We start from the raw sequence: 21,506 nt of genomic DNA, 5'->3' as shown, positions 1-21,506 counted from the left end.
AAAAAACAGTGGGAGAGTAATATTGCCCTTTCAGCTTGTGTGCCAGTCTTGACTCCTGGGTGTGCCACCTCTCTCTCTCATTCAGTGGGCCATAGAAAGGCTATTTATTTTTTTGGTTTTTTTAATATTATTTGGTTTCTAAAGTCTCCCTGAAAAAAAAAAAAAACATAAAAAAACAGTGGGAGAGTAATATTGCCCTTTCAGCTTGTGTGCCAGTCTTGACTCCTGGGTGTGCCACCTATCTCCCTCTCATTCAGTGGGCCATAGAAAGCCTATTTATTTATTTTTTTAAATATTATTGGGTTTCTAAAGTCTCCCTTAAAAAACAAAAAATACATAAAAAAACAGTGGGAGAGTAATATTGCCCTTTCAGCTTGTGTGCCAGTCTTGACTCCTGGGTGTGCCACCTCTCTCTCATTCAGTGGGCCATAGAAAGCATTTATTTTTTTTTTCCTTGATTTGTGTTCTAAAATCTACCTCAACACAAAAACACTACATCAATCAGTGGGAGAAAAATATTGGCCTCAGTCAGGGCTTGTGTGCCACTGCTGTGTGTGCTATCTCTCATTCAGTGGGCTATAGAAAGCCTATTTATTTATTTTTTTTCTTATTATTTGGTTTCTAAAGTCTCCCTGAAAAAAAAAATACCTAAAAAAACAGTGGGAGAGTAATATTGCCCTTTCAGCTTGTGTGCCAGTCTTGACTCCTGGGTGTGCCACCTCTCTCTCATTCAGTGGGCCATAGAAAGGCTATTTATTTTTTTGTTTTTTTTAATATTATTTGGTTTCTAAAGTCTCCCTGAGAAAAAAAAAAAAATAAATTAGGTGGGAGATTAATATTGACATTAGTGCTTGAGTGACAGTCCTGCGTGTGTGTCATCTCTGTGATTTTGTGCCACAGAAAACAGAGTGTGTAACATTGTGCCTGATTTTCCTTGTGGTCTCACCAACCTGTTAAGGGATATTGAAATCATACTGAAGTTATAGCTCACCGTGTAAGTTGTTTGACAGCAACAAATAAAGTTACTTTGGTTAAGATTTTAAAACAATGAGGAAGTCTGGTGCAAGAGGTCGTCGTGGGCGTTCATTGTCAGCTGGTAATGATGGTAGTGGTAGTGGAGCATCAGGTGGTCGTGGGGATAAAAATATTCCACCTAAGTCTGGAGCTGTGGAGCCAGTTTCGTCGTCAGGCTACACAAGGCCTCGAACGCTCTCTTTTCTGGGAGTAGGAAAACCGCTTTTAAAGGCGGAGCAGCAACAGCAAGTTTTGGCTTACATTGCAGACTCAGCCTCTAGCTCTTTTGCCTCCTCTTCCGAAACTGGTAAATGTAAAAGCAGCGCGTCGCTTGTGGATGTTCACGGTCAGGGACAAGTCGCTTCCTTGTCCTCCTCAGCAAAAACTACAACAAGAGAGAAGGATGCAGCAGGCGACACAACGGGTCACTCCATGGAGCTCTTTACACATACCGTCCCTGGCTTAGAAAGTGAAACATTTAACAGGCCATGCCCATTACAAGTAGATTCTGACATGGAGTGCACTGATGCACAGCCACAGCCAGAGTACTATGCTGCTCCTTTGACTCAGACCACCACATTGCCCTCTCAGGGTACAGATCCACAATCAGACCCTGATGAGACTATGTTGCCCCGCCACGAACGCTATACCACCGACCGACACAGTGACACAGACGAAGTTGCACACGAGCTCGAAGAGGAGGTAATAGATGACCCAGTTATTGACCCCGATTGGCAGCCATTGGGGGAACAGGGTGCAGGCGGCAGTAGTTCAGAAGCGGAGGTGGAGGAGGGGCCGCAGCAGGCATCAACATCGCAACAGGTTCCATCTGCCGGGCCCGTATCTGGCCCAAAACGCGTGTCAAAGCCAAAACCTGTTGGAGGACAGCGTGGCCATCCGGTTAAAGCTCAGTCTGCAATCCCTGAAAAGGGATCCGAGTCTAGGAAGAGTGCAGTCTGGCATTTTTTTAAACAACATCCAACTGATCAGCGCAAAGTCATCTGTCAAAAATGTTCAACTAGCTTAAGCAGAGGTCAGAATCTGAAAAGTCTAAATACTAGTTGCATGCATAGACACTTAACCACCATGCATTTTCAAGCCTGGACTAACTACCAAACGTCCCTTAAGGTTGTAGCACCCTCGGCCAATGAAGCTAGTCAGCAACGCAACATCCCTTCCGTCACTGTAAGGCCACCATTTTCCGCACCACCGGCAGTATCTGTGCAGGTTTCTTTGCCAGCCAAAAGCAGTCAGGGTCAGGGAACCACCAGTTTTGTAGGAGGAAATATTGCATCTAGGGCACCGGCGGAAACAATACCGTCTCCAACCGTCTCTCAGTCTGCCATGTACACCGGCACACCCGAAAGTTCCACGATCTCCAGCTCTCCAGTCCAGCTCACCCTACATGACACTCTGGTTAGAAAAAGGAAGTACTTATCCTCGCATCCGCGTACACAGTGTTTTAACGCCCACATAGCTAGACTAATCTCGTTAGAGATGATGCCCTACCGGTTAGTTGAAAGCGAAGCTTTCAAAGCCCTGATGGAGTACGCTGAACCACGATACGAGCTACCCAGTCGACACTTTTTTTCCAGAAAAGCCATCCCAGCCCTGCACCAGCATGTTAAACAGCGCATCGTCCATGCACTCAGGCAATCTGTGAGTACAAAGGTGCACCTGACTACAGATGCATGGACCAGTAGGCATGGCCAGGGACGTTATGTGTCCATCACAGCACACTGGGTGAATGTGGTGGATGCAGGGTCCACAGGCGACATCAATTTAGGGACAGTTGTGCCTAGCCCACGGTCTAGGAAACAGTTGGCTGTAGGCGTTCGCACCCCCTCCTCCTCCTCCTCCTCCTCCTCGTCCTCCTGCAGAAGCTACAGCTCTTCCACAGAACGCAGTCTGCCAACCACTCCATCGGCAGATGACACTGTTGCACACCAGTTGTCCCATTATGGGCCAGCTACTGCCAAGCGTCAGCAGGCTGTATTGGCTATGAAGTGTTTGGGCGACAACAGACACACCGCGGAAGTTCTGTCTGAGTTCTTGCAACAAGAAACGCAGTCGTGGCTGGGCACAGTAGATCTTGAGGCAGGCAAGGTAGTGAGTGATAACGGAAGGAATTTCATGGCTGCCATCTCCCTTTCCCAACTGAAACACATTCCTTGCCTGGCTCACACCTTAAACCTGGTGGTGCAGTGCTTATTGAAAACTTATCCTGGGTTCTCCGACCTGCTCCTCAAAGTGCGTGCACTTTGCTCACATATCCGACGTTCGCCTGTACACGCCAGCCGTATGCAGACCTATCAGCGGTCTTTGAACCTTCCCCAGCATCGCCTAATCATAGACGTTGCAACAAGGTGGAACTCAACACTGCACATGCTTCAGAGACTGTGCGAACAGAGGCGTGCTGTTATTTATTTGTGGGAGGATACACGGGCAGGCAGTAGGATGGCAGACATGGAGTTGTCAGGTGTGCAGTGGTCTAAGATACAAGACATGTGTCAAGTCCTTCAGTGTTTTGAGGAATGCACACGGCTGGTTAGTGCAGACAACGCCGTAATAAGCATGAGCATCCCCCTAATGCGTCTGCTGATGCAAAGTTTGACGCACATAAAGGAGCAGGCGTCTGCACCAGAGGAAGAGGAAAGCCTTGATGACAGTCAGCCATTGTCTGGTCAGGGCAGTGTACAGGACGAGGTAGCGGGCGAAGAGGAGGTGGAGGACGAGGAGGATGATGGGGATGAGTATATTTTTAATGCCGAACCTTTCCCGGGGGCACAGGAAATTGGTTGCGTGTCACGGCCGGGTTCTGGTTTTTTGAGGGACACAAGTGACGTAGATTTGCCTGCAACTGCCCCTCAACCAATCACAACCGGAGATTTGACAACTGGAACTTTGGCCCACATGGCGGATTATGCCTTACGTATCCTAAAAAGGGACACACGCATTACGAAAATGATGAACGATGACGATTACTGGTTGGCCTGCCTCCTTGATCCACGCTATAAAGGCAAATTGCAAAATATTATGCCACATGAGAACTTGGAACTAATATTAGCAACCAAACAATCAACTCTTGTTGACCGTTTGCTTCAGGCATTCCCAGCACACAGCGCACGTGATCGTTCTCACACGAGCTCCAGGGGGCAGCAGACTAGGAGTGTTAGGGGTGCACACATCAGAAGTGGCGTTGGACAGAGGGGTTTTCTGACCAGGTTGTGGAGTGATTTTGCCATGACCGCAGACAGGACAGGTACTGCTGCATCAATTGAAAGTGACAGGAGACAACATTTGTCCAGTATGGTTACTAACTATTTTTCATCCCTTATCGATGTTCTCCCTCAACCGTCATTCCCATTTGATTACTGGGCCTCCAAATTAGACACCTGGCCAGAATTGGCAGAATATGCATTGCAGGAGCTTGCTTGCCCGGCAGCAAGTGTCCTATCAGAAAGAGTATTCAGTGCTGCAGGTTCAATATTAACCGAAAAAAGGACTCGTCTGGCTACCCAAAATGTTGACGATCTAACATTCATTAAAATGAACCACAACTGGATTTCGAAATCTTTTGCCCCACCTTGCCCGGCCGACACCTAGCTTTCCTATGAAAAGCTCTTGCCTGTGAATTACTTTTCTAATGTCTAATTTGCTGCAGCTGATTGTACAGCATACGACATGTTTACACCTCCCTAAATGGCAAAACTCCCCACACGGGGCCGTGGTATCGCGACTTGGCGCAAGCACCCGTGAGACTGCTGTTTGTCTGAAGAGGTGGGTGTGCTCGCTTTTGGTTGACGGCATTGCTACTGGGTCCCTCATAGTACAATGTAGTGTCTCTGGCGGTGGTGGTGCGCACCCAACGTCAGACACACCGTTGTAACATGAGGGGCCCTGGGGCGGTCCCGCCGGCCTCAAGAGAGTTCCCCCCTACCCCAGCTCAAAATGTGCTCTACCACGTGCAAAATTATGTCGCACAGCTCCACCAATCTTTAGTCTATTCGCTGACATCATTCAATGTCTGGCACTGACAATACAAATTTGTAGACATCTATGATGCAACTTAAAGTAGTCTGTGTCTGTGTCCTATATTGGCACCATTAAATAGTTACTGCCAAATTACTATGTCAGAAACTCAGTAGATGAGCCCACCCCTGTACCTAAGTATGCCACCTTTTTTTTTGTTTTGGTTGTTTTGCGAGACATTAACATCTATTTATATTTTGGGAGTACTGGGACAGACACTCCTTGCACTACTCCTCCACTCACCACCAAGCTGCCTGTGTATCCATGTAACCGCTGTAAAGCTGCCATGAGCCTATTGTTTGTTATTTTAGGCCTTTGATAGCCTGTCTGCGGTCCCTACTTTAAATACTCCTCCACTCATCACCAGCTGCCTGCCCGTGTATCCATGTAACCGCTGTAAAACTGCCATGAGCCTATTGTTTGTTATTTTAGGCCTTTGATAGCCTGTCTGCGGTCCCTACTTTAAATACTCCTCCACTCACCACCAAGCTGCCTGTGTATCCATGTAACCGCTGTAAAGCTGCCATGAGCCTATTGTTTGTTATTTTAGGCCTTTGATAGCCTGTCTGCGGTCCCTACTTTAAATACTCCTCCACTCACCACCAAGCTGCCTGTGTATCCATGTAACCGCTGTAAAACTGCCATGAGCCTATTGTTTGTTATTTTAGGCCTTTGATAGCCTGTCTGCGGTCCCTACTTTAAATACTCCTCCACTCACCACCAAGCTGCCTGCCCGTGTATCCATGTAACCGCTGTAAAACTGCCATGAGCCTATTGTTTGTTATTTTAGGCCTTTGATAGCCTGTCTGCGGTCCCTACTTTAAATACTCCTCCACTCACCACCAAGCTGCCTGTGTATCCATGTAACCGCTGTAAAACTGCCATGAGCCTATTGTTTGTTATTTTAGGCCTTTGATAGCCTGTCTGCGGTCCCTACTTTAAATACTCCTCCACTCACCACCAAGCTGCCTGTGTATCCATGTAACCGCTGTAAAACTGCCATGAGCCTATTGTTTGTTATTTTAGGCCTTTGATAGCCTGTCTGCGGTCCCTACTTTAAATACTCCTCCACTCATCACCAGCTGCCTGCCCGTGTATCCATGTAACCGCTGTAAAACTGCCATGAGCCTATTGTTTGTTATTTTAGGCCTTTGATAGCCTGTCTGCGGTCCCTACTTTAAATACTCCTCCACTCATCACCAGCTGCCTGCCCGTGTATCCATGTAACCGCTGTAAAACTGCCATGAGCCTATTGTTTGTTATTTTAGGCCTTTGATAGCCTGTCTGCGGTCCCTACTTTAAATACTCCTCCACTCACCACCAAGCTGCCTGTGTATCCATGTAACCGCTGTAAAACTGCCATGAGCCTATTGTTTGTTATTTTAGGCCTTTGATAGCCTGTCTGCGGTCCCTACTTTAAATACTCCTCCACTCACCACCAAGCTGCCTGCCCGTGTATCCATGTAACCGCTGTAAAACTGCCATGAGCCTATTGTTTGTTATTTTAGGCCTTTGATAGCCTGTCTGCGGTCCCTACTTTAAATACTCCTCCACTCACCACCAAGCTGCCTGCCTGTGTATCCATGTAACCGCTGTAAAACTGCCATGAGCCTATTGTTTGTTATTTTAGGCCTTTGATAGCCTGTCTGCGGTCCCTACTTTAAATACTCCTCCACTCATCACCAGCTGCCTGCCCGTGTATCCATGTAACCGCTGTAAAACTGCCATGAGCCTATTGTTTGTTATTTTAGGCCTTTGATAGCCTGTCTGCGGTCCCTACTTTAAATACTCCTCCACTCATCACCAGCTGCCTGCCCGTGTATCCATGTAACCGCTGTAAAACTGCCATGAGCCTATTGTTTGTTATTTTAGGCCTTTGATAGCCTGTCTGCGGTCCCTACTTTAAATACTCCTCCACTCACCACCAAGCTGCCTGCCCGTGTATCCATGTAACCGCTGTAAAACTGCCATGAGCCTATTGTTTGTTATTTTAGGCCTTTGATAGCCTGTCTGCGGTCCCTACTTTAAATACTCCTCCACTCACCACCAAGCTGCCTGTGTATCCATGTAACCGCTGTAAAACTGCCATGAGCCTATTGTTTGTTATTTTAGGCCTTTGATAGCCTGTCTGCGGTCCCTACTTTAAATACTCCTCCACTCATCACCAGCTGCCTGCCCGTGTATCCATGTAACCGCTGTAAAACTGCCATGAGCCTATTGTTTGTTATTTTAGGCCTTTGATAGCCTGTCTGCGGTCCCTACTTTAAATACTCCTCCACTCATCACCAGCTGCCTGCCCGTGTATCCATGTAACCGCTGTAAAACTGCCATGAGCCTATTGTTTGTTATTTTAGGCCTTTGATAGCCTGTCTGCGGTCCCTACTTTAAATACTCCTCCACTCACCACCAAGTTGCCTGCCCGTGTATCCATGTAACCGCTGTAAAACTGCCATGAGCCTATTGTTTGTTATTTTAGGCCTTTGATAGCCTGTCTGCGGTCCCTACTTTAAATACTCCTCCACTCATCACCAGCTGCCTGCCCGTGTATCCATGTAACCGCTGTAAAACTGCCATGAGCCTATTGTTTGTTATTTTAGGCCTTTGATAGCCTGTCTGCGGTCCCTACTTTAAATACTCCTCCACTCACCACCAAGCTGCCTGCCCGTGTATCCATGTAACCGCTGTAAAACTGCCATGAGCCTATTGTTTGTTATTTTAGGCCTTTGATAGCCTGTCTGCGGTCCCTACTTTAAATACTCCTCCACTCATCACCAGCTGCCTGCCCGTGTATCCATGTAACCGCTGTAAAACTGCCATGAGCCTATTGTTTGTTATTTTAGGCCTTTGATAGCCTGTCTGCGGTCCCTACTTTAAATACTCCTCCACTCATCACCAGCTGCCTGCCCGTGTATCCATGTAACCGCTGTAAAACTGCCATGAGCCTATTGTTTGTTATTTTAGGCCTTTGATAGCCTGTCTGCGGTCCCTACTTTAAATACTCCTCCACTCACCACCAAGCTGCCTGCCCGTGTATCCATGTAACCGCTGTAAAACTGCCATGAGCCTATTGTTTGTTATTTTAGGCCTTTGATAGCCTGTCTGCGGTCCCTCCTTTAAATACTCCTCCACTCACCAACAAGCTGCCTGTGTATCCATGTAACCGCTGTAAAACTGCCATGAGCCTATTGTTTGTTATTTTAGGCCTTTGATAGCCTGTCTGCGGTCCCTACTTTAAATACTCCTCCACTCATCACCAGCTGCCTGCCCGTGTATCCATGTAACCGCTGTAAAACTGCCATGAGCCTATTGTTTGTTATTTTAGGCCTTTGATAGCCTGTCTGCGGTCCCTACTTTAAATACTCCTCCACTCACCACCAAGCTGCCTGCCCGTGTATCCATGTAACCGCTGTAAAACTGCCATGAGCCTATTGTTTGTTATTTTAGGCCTTCGAAGCCTGTCTGCGGTCCCTCCTTCCACTAGGCCTCCACTGACCAGACCACTGCTGCCCGTGTACCCCTGGAACCAATTTTAAAGTGCCTACAGCCAGCCCATTTTATTGTGTTAGGCCTTCGAAGCCTGTCTGCGGTCCCTCCTTCCAATAGGCCTACACTGACAAAGGTACACCTGACAACAGACACATGGACCTGTAGGCATGGCCACGGAAGGTTACGTGTCCTTTGTGGCTCAATGGGTTAATGTATTGGATGCATGGTCCACACAGGGGACAGCCTGCTAAGTCTGTATGCAGTCCCTAATTCAAGTTGTCCTCAACTGAATAAAGCTGAGCTTCTACCTTCTGGCTCTCATTAAGTGTTTTTTAAAAAACAAAATGGTGGTTAGGGCCTACTAACGGCTTCTGCCCCTCCCTGGTGTTGCCCTCAACTGAATAAAGCTGAGCTTCTACCTTCCGGCTCTGATTAACTGCTGTTTTTAAACACATTGCTGGTTCCGGCCTACTAACGGTGTCTGCCCCTGCCTGGTGTTGCCCTCAACTGAATAAAGCTGAGCTTCAACTTTCTGGCTCTCATTAAGTGTTTTTTAAAAAACAAAATGGTGGTTAGGGCCTACTAACGGCTTCTGCCCCTCCCTGGTGTTGCCCTCAACTGAATAAAGCTGAGCTTCTACCTTCCGGCTCTGATTAACTGCTGTTTTTAAACACATTGCTGGTTCCGGCCTACTAACGGTGTCTGCCCCTGCCTGGCGTTGCCCTCAACTGAATAAAGCTGAGCTTCAACCTTCTGGCTCTCATTAAGTGTTTTTTAAAAAACAAAATGGTGGTTCCGGCCTACTAACGGTGTCTGCCCCTGCCTGGTGTTGCCCTCAACTGAATAAAGCTGAGCTTCAACCTTCTGGCTCTGATTAACTGCTGTTTTTAAACACATTGCTGGTTCCGGCCTACTAACGGTGTCTGCCCCTGCCTGGTGTTGCCCTCAACTGAATAAAGCTGAGCTTCAACCTTCTGGCTCTCATTAAGTGTTTTTTAAAAAACAAAATGGTGGTTAGGGCCTACTAACGGCTTCTGCCCCTCCCTGGTGTTGCCCTCAACTGAATAAAGCTGAGCTTCTACCTTCCGGCTCTGATTAACTGCTGTTTTTAAACACATTGCTGGTTCCGGCCTACTAACGGTGTCTGCCCCTCCCTGGTGTTGCCCTCAACTGAATAAAGCTGAGCTTCTACCTTCCGGCTCTGATTAACTGCTGTTTTTAAACACATTGCTGGTTCCGGCCTACTAACGGTGTCTGCCCCTGCCTGGTGTTGCCCTCAACTGAATAAAGCTGAGCTTCAACCTTCTGGCTCTCATTAAGTGTTTTTTAAAAAACAAAATGGTGGTTAGGGCCTACTAACGGCTTCTGCCCCTCCCTGGTGTTGCCCTCAACTGAATAAAGCTGAGCTTCTACCTTCCGGCTCTGATTAACTGCTGTTTTTAAACACATTGCTGGTTCCGGCCTACTAACGGTGTCTGCCCCTGCCTGGTGTTGCCCTCAACTGAATAAAGCTGAGCTTCAACCTTCTGGCTCTCATTAAGTGTTTTTTAAAAAACAAAATGGTGGTTCCGGCCTACTAACGGTGTCTGCCCCTGCCTGGTGTTGCCCTCAACTGAATAAAGCTGAGCTTCAACCTTCTGGCTCTCATTAAGTGTTTTTTAAAAAACAAAATGGTGGTTAGGGCCTACTAACGGCTTCTGCCCCTCCCTGGTGTTGCCCTCAACTGAATAAAGCTGAGCTTCTACCTTCCGGCTCTGATTAACTGCTGTTTTTAAACACATTGCTGGTTCCGGCCTACTAACGGTGTCTGCCCCTGCCTGGTGTTGCCCTCAACTGAATAAAGCTGAGCTTCAACCTTCTGGCTCTCATTAAGTGTTTTTTAAAAAACAAAATGGTGGTTAGGGCCTACTAACGGCTTCTGCCCCTCCCTGGTGTTGCCCTCAACTGAATAAAGCTGAGCTTCTACCTTCCGGCTCTGATTAACTGCTGTTTTTAAACACATTGCTGGTTCCGGCCTACTAACGGTGTCTGCCCCTGCCTGGTGTTGCCCTCAACTGAATAAAGCTGAGCTTCAACCTTCTGGCTCTCATTAAGTGTTTTTTAAAAAACAAAATGGTGGTTAGGGCCTACTAACGGCTTCTGCCCCTCCCTGGTGTTGCCCTCAACTGAATAAAGCTGAGCTTCTACCTTCCGGCTCTGATTAACTGCTGTTTTTAAACACATTGCTGGTTCCGGCCTACTAACGGTGTCTGCCCCTGCCTGGTGTTGCCCTCAACTGAATAAAGCTGAGCTTCAACCTTCTGGCTCTCATTAAGTGTTTTTTAAAAAACAAAATGGTGGTTCCGGCCTACTAACGGTGTCTGCCCCTGCCTGGTGTTGCCCTCAACTGAATAAAGCTGAGCTTCAACCTTCTGGCTCTCATTAAGTGTTTTTTAAAAAACAAAATGGTGTTTAGGGCCTACTAACGGTGTCTGCCCCTCCCTGGTGTTGCCCTCAACTGAATAAAGCTGAGCTTCAACCTTCTGGCTCTCATTAAGTGTTTTTTAAAAAACAAAATGGTGGTTAGGGCCTACTAACGGTGTCTGCCCCTCCCTGGTGTTGTCCTCAACTGAACAAAGCTGAGCTTCCACATTCTGGCTTTCGGCCTATACTATCAGATATTAAACTGCATTTGGCCTACTAGTGTGGTTAGGCCCTTGACACAGTGTCTGCTGCTCTTGGGTTTGCTACTCCACTGAACAAAGCAATGCCGCCTGTTTAGTCCTGTTACCAATTTTGATCTGCATTTAGCCTACTTTATTCTTTGGCCCTATATCTGTTTCCTCATCATCCTGCCCATTGCCCAGCCACTGCTAGATGAGTCTGCTGGTACATTGACCTAGACCACTACATTCCCCTTGTACTCTACACAGCCAGAATCTGACCCTGCTGAAAGTAAGGTTCCCCTTCCCGCATATTATACCACCTTACACAGGGACAAAAAGGAAGGTGCAGATGAAAGTGCAGGTTCCTTCATCAGGTGGGGGGGCATACTCGTTGGCGACGTCACTGGCACAGGGCCACTCAGATTACGCAAAAGTGTCGCTGCTGGTGGGAGGCGCCCCCGCCATGCAAACACACCGCCGTACTTTGAGGGGCCCTGTGCCAGTGCCAATGCGAACGAGTGGGCCCCCCCTGCTTGCTCAGGATCACAGCACTTGCAACGTTGAAATACTTACCTCTCCCTGCTCCACCGCCATGACGTAGTCCATGTTTCCTGGGCCCACTAAAACCTTGAACCAGCCCTACCCCCACAACTTTTGCCAAATGACCCCCAATTTCCAGTGCCCAACTATTATTATAAAGTTAATTAAGATTGACAAGCTTCAGAAAACAAGAATGGATGTTTTTGGCAGTAAAATGTGCACTGTAGGTGTTTTCCTGGCCTCCACTCACTGCCGGCTATGCTTCCCCATTGACTTGCATTGGGTTTCGTGTTTCGGTCGATCCCCGACTTTTAGCGATAATCGGCCGACTTCACTCGACTCGACTCTGGACTAAATCGGGTTTCACAAAACCAGACTCGATCTTAAAAAAATGAAAGTCGCTCAACCCTAGTGCCAATTGCAAAAGACTTATCAACCTTTTTTGTGCGTTTAGAGCATGCTGATATAACATGAGCAGAATCACCACAGTAGAAGCACAACCCATTTTTACGCCTATAATTCTGCCGTTCACTTCTGGACAGAATTCTATCACATTGCATAATCTCCGGTGCCTGCTCAGAAGACACCGCCAAATGGTGCACAGGTTTGCACTCCCGCAAACGCTGATCAATCTGAATAGCCATAGTCATGGATTCATTCAGACCTGTGGGCGTAGGAAACCCCACCATGACATCTTTAACGGCGTCAGAGAGACCTTCTCTGAAATTCGCCGCCAGGGCGCACTCATTCCACTGAGTAAGCACAGACCATTTTCGAAATTTTTGACAATATACTTCAGCTTATCATCATGCCCTTGAGAGAGGGCTAGCAAGGCCCTTTCAGCCTGAATCTCCAAATTAGGTTCCTCATAGAGCAACCCCAGTGCCAGAAAAAACGCATCCACATTGAGCAGCGCAGGATCCCCTGGTGCCAATGCAAATGCCCAATTCTGGGGGTCACCCCACAACAAGGAAATCACAATTTTAACCTGCTGAGCGGGGTCTCCAGCGGAACGAGATCTCAGAGAAAGATACAATTTACAATTGTGCTTAAAATTCAAAAAGCGAGATCTATCTCCAGAAAAGAACTCAGGTATAGGGATCTTGGGTTCAGACATAGGAGCATGTATCACATAGTCTTGGATATTTTGAACCTTAGAGGCAAGAGTATTAAGATTAGAAGCTAAACTCTGGATATCCATTTCTCAACAGCAGAGATCTGAGCCATTCAGGGGTTAAGAGGAGAGAAAAAAAAACAAAAAAAAAACCAAAAAAAAAAACAGCAGATTGCAATTATGGCTAGACAGAACCTCTGAGTAAAAAAAAAAAAAAAAGGGTCAGAAACTTCTTTTTTTCTCTCCTTCTTTAGCCAATACCTTTAATACATTATGGCCGGCAATACTGTCATGATTCCCAATGGCAGGGACATGGGCAAAAACGGACTAGCTCTAGGAAGATGGTATCTCAGGTAACTGCGATGCTGAACCTAACACGCAAATAAAAGTAGCCAGGGGGTGTGCCTACGTTGTATCCCTAGACACCTCGCGCCAGCCGGAAAGCTAACTACCCCTATAAGAGGAATACACAGACCTGGCTTGCCTCCAGGGAAACCCCAAAAGTTATAGTAGCCCCCCACATGTAATAACGGTTAGGTAAGAGGAAAACACAAACGCAGTATGAATATAGATTCAGCAAAGTGAGGCCCTCTGACTAGATAGATGAAAATACAAAAGAGGACTTCGCGGTTACCTCAAAACCCTAAGCAGCCATCCTGAAACCACCTTAACTCCGTTATCAACTCATGACACCGGAGTAGTAATTTCAGATCACTAGAGCTTCCAGCAGCACGAAAAATATAAATGCATGCTGGACAAAACAAACACAAAAAGCCAAAGATTTCAACTTAGCTGAATTGCAGACTTGGAGCAGGTAGCAAGCAACAGAGATGCTCTGGTAACATTGATTGCCGGCACTAGAGTGACTGAGAAGCCAGACTTAATAGGAAACTCCCAATTTCCTGATGAAAACAGGTGCACTGGAAACACAAGACCAAAGTCAACCAGTACCACCAGTAGCCACCAGAGGGAGCCAAAAACAGAATTCACAACAGGGGGGCATTTTCTTACTTTGTTTTTCAAGTTGGGGAATGGGCCATCCCCTCTGACGTTGGGGTTCATATCACCAAGATGAAATAACAGACGTACATCTGATAACATATCGTCAGGGATCCCCAACCACAGCCATTACCGTAACCCAATAAATCCATCCTGGTTAGGCACACAACCCGCAGGATGCTACAAGTTTGGAAAATGTAGAGCATGCGGCTCCTTACAAACCAGTAAAACATTTGTGAGCAATAACACAGGCAAAACCTATCACATCAGACACTTCATCAACTGCCAGACTAAGGGGGTTGTATACAAAGCAACATGTGAGTGTGTTTTGGAATATATAGGGAAACCAAAAAGACAGTTTTGCAGAAGGATAAGGGAACATATTTGAGATATTGTCAACAAAAGAGATACTTCCATAGCCAATCATGTCAATAGATACCACCAGGGCAACACTAAAAAAATTCTGTTTATGGGAATTGATAGGATTAATCCCCCAGAAAGAGGGAGTAACTGGGACCAGATGATCCTTCAGAGGGAATGTAAATGGATATTCTGGTTACGAACTGCATCCCCTAATGGTTTTAATGACCAACTTTCTTTTTCTTCTTTCCTATAACGTTGGAGGTAGTAGGGATAATAGAGAGGGACAGCCGTCGATGAGTGGGGGCACTACTGCGCAGGTTATAGGGTGCCAACCTCCTCGTTAGGTAGGGTTGAGGTAGCGTAGGGAACCCTAGGGTGATCATAGGCTTTAGTCTTCCCCTTACTTTTCACCTATTTTTTCTGTACGTCCATCCTCCTGGTTTTTTCTGGTCTGTTCATGCATGTGAGTTAATAGATATTGGTCCCCTTTTGATTAATCAATGGCCTTGTTCTGGATTGTTTAGGCTCATCGTTCCTATATGATAATGTATAATATAACACAGTGCTTATGTGGGCTGCGTGCTTTTTCAGTGTAGGTTACTTTCTCATATGGCCAGAAATATCTTCTAAGGATGTACCCCGGTGTGAATCCTGCACATAATGAAATGGAATTTTGATGTTCTTCCATCTACAGCAGAAAGGCTGAGAATGGAAGTGTAATCCGAATCGCCCCAAGGATGGGGCGTGGAGCATGACACATCTCCTTCGTCACCTGATGACAGGCTGGAGGCGTGCATTGCTGTATGCGCATGCGCGGAATGAGCGCATGCGCGGAATGAGCGCTTGCGCTCTATGTTAAGCTCGGGGACGCAGGCACTGTACTTCATGTTGGCGCTTGCGTTCCATTGGGTGGATATCCGGTCTGTATGTGCGGTCTGGAGTCTGGATCTCACGTAACAACAGAACCAGAAGCAGATTAGCACTTGAACGCAGGGCGCATTTATAAGGCGGATAACGCTGAGTGGCGCATGCGCAAGGACAGCATCTTCTTTTATGGCATGATTACATTGGCCCCGAATCTATCCCCTGATGAGGACAACAAAACGCGTCGGGAACAAGGGGGGAAGGTATCCATCACTATGTCTGGAGCAGAGGGCGTTTTTTCGAACGACATCCATGCGGGTGAGATCTTTCCAATTTTGCCATGTATGCTGACTATTGATGTCATTATAATCCCCTCCAGGTTTGCAAGGAGAACGATGGTAGCAATAAAGATGCACTAGTGGGTTTTGCATGAAATACACCAATCGGGGATTAAATATTGCTTACATTGGTGACCCTATTTTTTGTGCTATATATTTTGTCGTGATGGACATCTAGCTACAGGAGAGGGTTTTACATGTGGCAAATAGATGGACCTGATGTTATTGATTAAGTGTCTATTCTGTGTAGACAGTCAATGGATATTGAGTCCAAGCAAAAGGTAATATACTCGCACTGCTGCCCCTTGCGATCACCTATTAGCGTGCTACAATACGCTGTACCAGCTCCTATTCCCCCTACTCAGTGCATGGGCATATGGGGTGCTCAATCAAAAGAGGTAATAATGTAAAAGCAAGAGAAAAAAAAAAAAAAAAAAAAAAAAAAAAGAAGTGATCAGCACTCACCATTCCCGATGCTATAAAAAGTCTTTATTAGGACATGGACACGGACAGGGAGATCATGGTGTGCAGGGATGACAGCTGTTTCGCGCTACATGCGCTTCCACAGATCCCGAAGTGATGCACACCATGATCTCCCTGTCCGTGTCCATGTCCTAATAAAGACTTTTTATAGCATCGGGAATGGTGAGTGCTGATCACTTTCTTTTTTTTTCTCTTGCTTTTAAATGGATATTGAGACTAGTTGCATTATGTGGAGGAGCTACAAAAAGGGCAACATTAGGTTGTGTGTGATTGCCCATAAAACCCTGATCATATAAAAGAAGGCTTTTGGAACATATTGCATGTTATACAAGAGTGTATTTAGGATCAGTCTTTTCGCATATAAGGGGTTTACACAATAAGCACCCCATCAGTTATCTGAACTCCACATTTTTTAGTGTTGTATGTCTAATGCACCTTGCACTTTCGTGTGGTTAGGATTATTTTTCGGATATATATTAGAATATCTACATTAAAAGTCACTTTTTAATCCAAAACGCTGATATAAAACACATTAAGAGTATTAAAAGATTAACTAAACAAAATGTACCAAAATTTAAGTTCAAATTGCACCAATAAAGTGGAGCTCATGTTGTGCGACGAGACTACTAATTATTTTGGTGGGATTTTGGGGGTAAAGGACAACTCTGGGAAGTCAAAAGTTATGCTCTCAGAGTGACCGCTGTTCTCCTCTGCTTCTTTAGGCTATGTTCACACACCATGTTTTTGCTTTGTTTTTTTTTCTTCAGCCAAAATCTGTTCTCTTTTGCAGTAAAAGCGCTGAGTTCAGAATTTTTGGTGCGGTATTTTGTGGCATTTTTTAAGAAGTTTTTTCTCTTTTTCTTGTATGTGCTTCTTGTTTACATGTGTGCTTTGTCCACAATATATGTTTAATGTGATTAGTTTTATTCACCATTTTTTCACTTTCACATTGCTTTTCATGGGAACAAAATGCTGCAAAAACCCTACAAAAATGCTGCAGATTTCCAAAATGCTGTAGTTCTCAAACTTGGGCAAGAATAAAAACTAAGCATGAAAATTAGATTTCTGAAATCTCATAGCAGTTGCCGGTTCAGTAAAAATCAGCTGTTAATTTGCATAAAATACTGCAAAAGTGCTGCATTATATGCTGCAAAAACACTGCACATCACCTTACATTTACAAGCAGACCAAACTTAATTACAATTTTATTGAATATAGTTGGTAAAGGAAGGTCAGGATGTAAGATTATGAAACTTATATTTGTTTGAGGTAAACCCGAAATTCAGAATGTGGATCTTCATATAAATCACTATTGAAGGTGAAGCACTTGTCCTGAATGTGTAAGGAGGAGAACCAGGCCATGAGTACCTGTCCTTTGCCGGGTCCGGAACTGTCGGGCCTGTCTTCTCTGCTCTCCGGGGAAGGAGTAAGAGAATGGACAGACCTTTGCACTCAGACACAGGGGGTGTGGCTAAGTGGCTACAGCCACTGCACACGCGGAAGTAGTGAGTCATGGCGGGAACGGGCAGCGTGCAGCATGGAGAGAGAAGTGCTCTGTCCCTTGAACACCAGGGCTGCGCTGGTCCACGTCCATTTACTCCCACCATGACCAGCAGGAATTGAAGGGAGAAGCATGCAGTGCACCCAGTAACTGGCAGGGAGCGAGGTGCCGTGCACTTCATGACTGTGAGTACAGCGCATGTGCCGCAAATAGAGAACCGGGTACTGGACAGATTTTTGCAGCCCACCTTACTAGCATATACCATCCCGCTCACAGGGGGCCCTGATTATGCTGCAGCCTTATTTGCTCTGACTGCATATGTTCATGGACTAGGGGCTCAGTGGAAGGTACTGGAGACCGACCGCTGCCGCCAGAAGATGGACCACCATTACCAGCTGAATCTCCTTGGACAAACACCACACCAGCCGTTGGAGGCGCTACCAACCCCCAAGTGGTACCTGCATTCTGAAGAACACCTGACAAGATAAGTGCACAACAAAACTACTGTCACTTTGTTTATTTACCTGCATATCCTTCATAATTGGACTGCTATTCCCTCATTTAACCCTTCATCTCCCTGCGTGGAGTTAATCCCCTGTTAAATTAAAACTGTTAAATTTGTTAACCCTTGTTCTGCATCCCACAGCCTGCTTTCACATGCTTTCATTTTCATTGTTTTAAGAGCATTAAAACATGTGCAGGGGTAATCGTGCAAAAGTGGGAAATGCAGTTTGTTTCTGATAACCCCATATTTTAAAGATCTCTATGACTGATTTTGAAGAGTAAGTCCATGTCTGACTTCTTCTCAGCCAAGCCTCACTTGGGTCTTCACTGGGACAAAAGGGAAAGCACATTCCCTTACAACTGGTTGTATTTAGAAGTTGTCCAGTTTGGGAGCAAGTATGAACTCGGGCAGGTACGGACTGGGGCTGAAATTCAGTCCTGGCATTTGAAATCACATAGGCCCATGTTGTCCACGTGCTCATGAACCAGATGGGAGTTATTACTAATATTACCCTGGATGGAGGAAAGGAAGTTTCTCTACAAGACCAATATTTCTAATTATACCCGTGGCCTGCTGGGGTAAGTGGCGGAGTCAGCAACTTTGTGCTCCATCACAACTCTTAACAGTATGGGTTTCTTAAGACCACTGATTCTGTTAACAACATAGCAGAAAAGGCTGCCCATGACCAGACAGGCCCTTCTGGCATTTGCCTGAATTGCCAGATGGCCACTCCGGCCCTGAACCCGGGGGACACAAGCCAGACTTGAGAAAACCCAAACTGATCAAAAAGGTCACAAGAATTGATTGAAGCTTCTTTATGGCTGCATGCTGCCAATTACTACACTGTAAAGAATAATGTAGTTTGTGACAGACTATGCATTGAGTATATGTACAGTTTTTTATAGCTATTATATGTAGGAAGCCATTGTTTAACTCAATATTGCCCAAGATACTCTTTGTAAGGTAATCAGTTTTACACATCTTTGGTAGTGCCACTTTGTACCAGATTTATTGGATGCTATTAAACATAAACTAAAAAATGTTAGGATTTTTTTTATTATGTGCTGCTTCATGGCTTACACTTGTTACATTACAATGGATTCATGTTTATAATCAAATTTATAAAGGAATTATGATATAATATTATAATAATACCATATATTTGCTGTGCATGCACCAATTGCCCCTAGAGGTTGTTTTGTAATAGCCTATTTACTTTTTTGAATGTCAATCACCCCAGAAGGATGGGATGACCTTCTTGATAATTTGATAGGTCATCTATACTCTCTATACTCTTCACCATAATTTGAATAAATGTGTTCCATTTGACATGAAGAAGAAAAAGTCATGAATAACAGGTTGGTGACAGTTTTGAGTCTGACAAATTCCTTTAAATTACAATTGAGACATTCAACTTTAAAGCACCACTTTAGTTTTTTTTTTTTAGCAGCGCTGGAGTGTTGTTTTAAACCTAAGATCCCTGCTTCCAGTCTTAAACTCCCCTTTGGCATCTTCATCACATTTTGGTGTCGATCCGGTCCCGAAACTTCTGACTGGCCAGAAGTCACAAGCTCTGGTGCAAGTCTATGAGAGCCAGAATGAGGCTCTCGTAGACTTGTATTAAGCTGTGACCTCTGGCTCTCTCCATGAAACACTGGAGCATCCGGCAGGTCACAAACTGCTGAGCCTGATAGGAGTGTCAGTGACATCTGATGGTGAGCATAAGACAGAAGGCAGTGGACTTAGATTTGAAACACCACTACCACAGAAAAATAAAAAATAAACCCTGAAGTGGTGCTTTAGAGAAAATGCCTCATCAAGATAACCCATGAAAAGCTGCCTTGGCACTGTACATCCATCTACTCAAACCACAAAATATTAGTAGACTTTGCCAGACAACATTTTTCATGGCAATAGTAAGAATATATAGTAATATTGTATCTGACTTATTTAAAGTCCACAGATTCTCTATGATGCCATTACTTCAGAGTCGGCTAAATGGATAAATATTGTAAAACTCATAAAAAAAATCTAATGACAGCAAATATACAGTGGAGAGAAGCAGAACGCCGGGGACAGACACCGGAATGTAACTATGTACTGTTTGGTTTTTTTACGTTTACGCTGGTAACCAGGGTAAACATCGGGTTACTAAGCGCGGCCCTGCGCTTAGTAACCCGATGTTTACCCTGGTTACCCGGGGACCTCGGCATCGCTCCAGCGCCATGATTGCAAAGTGTGACCGCAGTCTACGACGCTGGAGTGATAATCATACGACGCTGCGACGTCACGAATCGTGCCGTCGTAGCGATGAAAATGGCACTGTGTGACAGTACCCTTAGGATAGACCAATAGCATCAAATTGATGGCGTTCATCATACTGATTGGGTTAATCAACCATTATCCTGGCCAATCATTTTTTTGCGGCTCCTGGAGTGCCTGGATGTACACATTCTATATAGAAGGATTATGCAAATAGTTTCTTCAGAGAGGAAGAGGACATGAACTTTAGTGACACCTATTGAAAGTAGTAATCCTAAAAGTTAATATTGACCTTTTAACGAGCCTTGCCATATGACTTAGGATAAAGCCAAAACAGAATCTCAATTTACAGACACGTATTTTGGGGTGTTTACCTCTCTTCAGGGGAAAGCATGAGCTCTGATTTGGCTGTATGAGAGGCTTCTGACTTGTGCAGGTGGAGAGTGACAGTCGTGATATGGCAAGGTGTTTAGTTTCCTCGAGGGGCATTGCATGGCCTGTCAGTCTCTTTCCTTGGCATGTCAGGCATGACACTCTTACTAAGGAAAAATGTTACCCCTTAGACCAAGGAAGCAACAACACACCTCCGTACCCAATGTACTACTTGAGTGGAGCTGCACCAGAACATGTGCACTATAGTCATTCTAATGAATAGGGCAGGTGCACATGTACATTGTACTGATTGTACATGTGCTCTGGTAGGTGTGAGCAGTTGCAACATCATTAGCATCATCCACTTCCAGAAGTAGAAGTTAGCTATGGCAGACAACCGTTTTACGCTCAATTTAATTTGAGAAGAGAACAAGGCCATTACTTTGAATCAAATCCATAGTAAATATAATTTACTAGCGATGAAAACCATAAAGTTATGCTTTAATGAGATACTGGCTGGGGGGCAGGAATGTTTAGACAGGCGACATTTACCATTACAAATGTGTTATATGCTGGATCACTACATACCTGTAGATAAAGGAAATTAAAGAGGATATTGTGAATTAATGACAAGTATTGTAATCAATACAAGAAACTGTATATTTTATATGAGGACTGGAAAGAAGTGAAAGGACTTCATTAATAATACAAGAAAAGAAACTCAATTCTAGCAAAACTGTTTTTCGTCTTAACATATTTAGACAGTGGGTTAATTAAGGATAAACTATGCCAATGCTAAAGGGGATAGGCTGACCTTTTTTAACTTTTTTTGATGAACAATTGGCAAGAAATAGAACATAGACGTATGCAAAGTAATAAATTATACAATGTATTAAATAATAATGAAGACAACCCTTACCCATATGCATTATTAGGACATATGGACATCATAGAATGGCTTCCCCCATCTATGATCTATAGTGGAGTG

This window comes from Ranitomeya variabilis, chromosome 6 (genome assembly GCF_051348905.1).
Source record: "Ranitomeya variabilis isolate aRanVar5 chromosome 6, aRanVar5.hap1, whole genome shotgun sequence".
In the NCBI taxonomy this organism is placed as follows: domain Eukaryota; kingdom Metazoa; phylum Chordata; class Amphibia; order Anura; family Dendrobatidae; genus Ranitomeya; species Ranitomeya variabilis.
Note: the sequence above shows the minus strand (reverse complement) of the source record.